The sequence below is a fragment of the Penaeus vannamei genome, chromosome 22 (assembly GCF_042767895.1).
Source record: "Penaeus vannamei isolate JL-2024 chromosome 22, ASM4276789v1, whole genome shotgun sequence".
NCBI lineage: Eukaryota > Metazoa > Arthropoda > Malacostraca > Decapoda > Penaeidae > Penaeus > Penaeus vannamei.
Window position 1 is genome coordinate 20,351,358 of NC_091570.1, and position 5,000 is coordinate 20,356,357.

Below are 5,000 nucleotides of genomic sequence, written 5' to 3' on the forward strand. Positions count from 1 at the left end.
TTGTTCATATTGGATGCAGATCGTTGGAGCGTTTATGTCTTGACAGAAAGCGTCCGGGACGATCTATATTTTTATCAGTCCTTATCTATCAGTTACAAATGTATAGACAGCTTATCCTTAATCTACAATTAAGTAGTTTGATATTCATCGGTGCAATGACCCTTTTTCGCAGACGTGGCCATATAGAAACATCATGATAATTGAAGGGCATTTCAATCTGATTTGCTGCAGACAGAATAAAAACTTATATGTTTTGTTGTTGATAATGATAGTGGTCATATTTGTGATAATGATAATGATGGTAATACTAATGATGGATTGGAGCCTTTGAACATTTGGATTTCTGAGGGGCATATATTACAGACGGAATTAGAGCTTATATCCTATTGTGGTTGATAATGATAGTGACAATAACAGTGATAATGATGATAATTATGATGGTTATTGTACTACTACTACTACTAATAATAATAATAATAATAACAATGATGATAGATAACGATTATACTGATAACGACAAAAATAGCAATAGCAGTGATACCAAGAATGATAAGGATAATATTAACACTGATACCAATAATGATAATATTATATATTATTATATATATGTATAGATATATGTATGTTGTAATGAAAGGATAATCAGTAATCAATATAATGAGAAACTGTAATAAGCCGATAGCAACAATAACAATAGTGAAGAGAATAAAGGCAGTGACGATGAGGATATATAATAATAATTTATACATAAGGGAAGGCTAATATAGGAAAGTAATTGTGGTATAAACAACTCAATTTCTTTAGCCTTTTCCTTGTTTTAGCAAAGAGTAAGACCAAGCTTTCAGTGTCATTATGGTCTATAGCGTGTCCACATTCCCCACGCCGCAGTCTCAGAGCGTTAATGCAAGCTACGAAATTGCCAAATATATTGCAGGTTTACTAAAAAAAAACTAGCAATTTGCAGTGATTGAGAGAAGGTGAATATATCAACCACTCAAACTTGATTTTTTTCTTTTGCCATAAAGAGATGTTTAGGTGCGTGCAGATATTTTTTTTTCTTTAAGATTTCAAAGGTGTGTGCATGCACGGACGCACAAAACACACAGACACACACACACATATATATGTGTGCATATATGTATATATATATACATGTATATATGTGTGTATACACACACACACACACACACACACACACACACACACACACACACACACACACACACACACACACACATATATATATATATATATATATGTATATATATATATATATTATATATATACATATATATATATATATATATATATATACATATATATATATATATATATATATATATATATATATATATATGTATATTGTGTGTGTGCGTGTATGTGTATGTATCTATTCATATGCAGGTTAGACACGCGCGCACGTATACACCTCACCTGATTATTTCCTCATCTAAACGGGAAAAGCTTATTAATGTGATCATGACAGAGTGTCTGATCTTGATGTTTTAGGCCAACAATAACTGTGATTTTTTCTTTTTCTTTTTCTTTGATGTATTCATAATTGTAAAGCCTTGGAATCTTTAATATCTTAGGAAAAGGGATCAAGTTGCTAAGACAAAATAAACATGTACATTTTGAATCCCTTGTTAGAAATATATATAAGAATCATAATAAGAATGATATTGTCGAAAATAGATTGCGTATTTTTCAACTTTTGACTCAAGATTGTATCCGTGTAAGTGAAAATTGTGAGGAATAAGAACGAAAAAAAATGCCTATATAGACCCGGAAACGTTTGCAGGCGGTCAGGGAAGTTCTTGAGAATATCGAAAATATGTTGTTTTTTCTATCTCCCTCGAGGGGACCATGAAAAATCTACAGAAGAGCGCGAGGTATTGAAATAAGTACACACCTTTTTGCCATATTTAGTCCTGGACACAAAAAAAGACTAAGTCATATCAACGTATAGAAAACGGTGTCTCCTTCCGCAGTTTTTTATTGTCCTTTTTGTTTTTTAATCTCGCTCTTGTCTACCTAATTCCATTGTCAGTTATTTTGCTTCTTGGTCGAAATTTTAACCTCGTTTACCGCATGTAGTGTTCTATTGACTAATTGTTATTCGCAACTTTTCTATTCTTTGTTCCTATTTTTCATATCACTTTGGCATCTATGGAACTCTTGGTAAGTTAATATTGATATATATAGCTTTACTTGCCGATTCTGTACGGGGAATAAGTTCAATTTGATATATGTTACTTATTCAGACACTAAAAGATTGTTTACAGTATAAAAATGTAAGGAACTTATACTTCCTTCATTAGGATATTTCAGAATGCATAAAATTAGTCATTTTTCCAGCGAGTGCAAACACTAAACTACATCAGTTCATATGATAATGGTAATATTAATTGCAATGATGTGATTTTAAAAATATAATAATAAATTATATATATATATATATATATATATATATATATATATATATATATATATATATATATATATATAAGGGGGTGTTCATTATTATCAATATAATTACTAGAGTCATTGCTATTGTTGGTGTGATAATACATATAATCACGTAATAACTATGCTAATGAAATACTAATAATGTACGTCTACTATGCACACTTAATAACGATTTTTTTCCCATTTAAAAATATGACAACTCCGCAACCTCCTCCTTTCCCGCCGAAAACAAAGAAATAAAAGAAAATTTAAATCCGTCACTCCACGCTAAAATTTCCCACGCAGCAAAATTCGCCAATATGGATATATATTTTCTCTATAAATCTTACATTTCAAGGGCAGAGTCTGTTTGTCTACGTGTTTATATTTGTGATCATATACTTGGCTGTTCCTGGGAAAAGCTTTTGTGGGAACATGAAATTTCGTAGTCATTGATTCCTATTATAGCGAATAGTAATTCATGGCAATGGGTATATTACTGTTCTCCTTAAAACCTGAGTATGTCATTTTTGAAGTGCTATTGATATTTTTTTTTCATTTTATGCCTAGATTGAATAATGGTTTTGTAGAAACATGAAAATGATCTTTGTTAGCTGTACATGGACTGCCTAGAGCAAAGACTAACCTGTTTGCTAGCCTAGATTATCGTTGCGTTTATTAGAGTGCTTAAAAGTCCATCTTTTTCAAAGTTATTCTATTAATATCAGATTTACTTTCTAATAACTATTCTGGCACATTGAAATTCCTTATTTTTTGTGTATTATTTTCCTCGCTTTGGTTCCCACGTTCTCTTGGTACCGGATACTTAGTCGACAGACGGTCATTCGTCTACGAAATCACAGGAAAGAATAACAAACAATGAGAGTAGATAGTGGTTTCAAACATTCACTGACAGATACAGCAAATTAGTAAGTAATACGTAACGGTATATTTTTTCTGGGTTTTATGTGGATATTTAAGTGTAAAACTGGATTTGTCGAAGTCAGAAAAAACAATGGGTATGGATATGGCATCATCAAAATATAATATCCTGATTAACTGAAGCCTCGAAACATCTCAGTACAAGATAATTTCAATATTCTCGAAACAGTATTCGAAACCTGTTTTTTAAGGGCTGGAGAATGACCGCATGTACTCACAAGGCAGTCATTGTTAGTGCTATGAAATTCTTTTACTGTGGAATTCAAAATGGACAAGGGAAGTGTTTCATGATGGTATTCGACAATCTTACCAATAGTTCATGTGAAGATACTTGTGATCACACAGTATTTTGTGAAATGAAACGTAAATATAATTACGGTAAAAATAAATATTGACACTTGAAATAATATTATTAAAGAAATGTGTTTGATATTTATTTGTAAAACAAGATAACAGTCTTTGATATCCACTGAAACCTGTGACGTCAGCTAAAATAAAAGCCAAATAAAGAGGAAAAAGGGAGAAGAATAAAAGCAGAAAGTCGAAAATGGGTAAAAGTACCATATGCATTTTGATAAAAAGGCATCGTCTTTTAAAGACTAAACTCTATCTATTTGTATGTTATTAATACCAATGTTATCATTATTGTTATTAATATCATTATTCTCATTCTTATTCTTGCTATTATTATAACTATCTTTAAGAGTACTATTGTTATTGTTACTATTATCATTATTACATATAATGATCATAACAGTGATGATAGTAATAAATTTGAAAGTTACTATTTCTTTTTATCATTATTATGACTGTTGTTCTTGATCTTCTTATTGTTGTTGTTGCTAATATTATTATTATTATTATTATTATTATTATTATTATTATTATTATTGTTATAATTGTTTTTATTATTATCATCATTACTGTTATTATTATTTTTTTTTATTGTTGTTGTTGTTGTTGTTTTTATTATTATCATTACTATTATTATTATTATTATTTTTATAATTCTGATTATTATCTTCATCATCATCACCATCACCATCATCATTATCATTATAATTTTCATCCTCATCCTCATCTTAAAATCATCACCATTGCAATAGTATAAATATCATTATTAGTAGTAGTTGTAGCAGTAGTGATGTTGTCTTCATTATTATCGTTATTATCATCCTTATCATTGTTGTTATTATCATTATCATTGTTGCTGTTGCTGTTATTATTATTATTAGTATTATTATTATTGTTACCATTATTGCTGTTATTATTGTCATCATTTTATCGTTATAGATATGATAATTGCTGTAATTAGTAATGTTGATATTGTGATGATAAGTATCATTATTACTATCGTTATCATTATCATTATTATTGTTTTTTGTCACTATTGTTATCACCATTTTAGGCGTTATTATTCCCAATATTATCATTCTTATTGTTGTTATTATCTTTATTCTTATTCTTGTTAGTATCGTCATTGTTATCATTATCAATATTATAATTATTATCAGTCCCTAATCATTTACACATAATCATAATCTATTCTCGTTCATTATTTTTGCTAAAGATAACTTTACACCAATCAGCTGTTGTTGCTGATCTTGCAA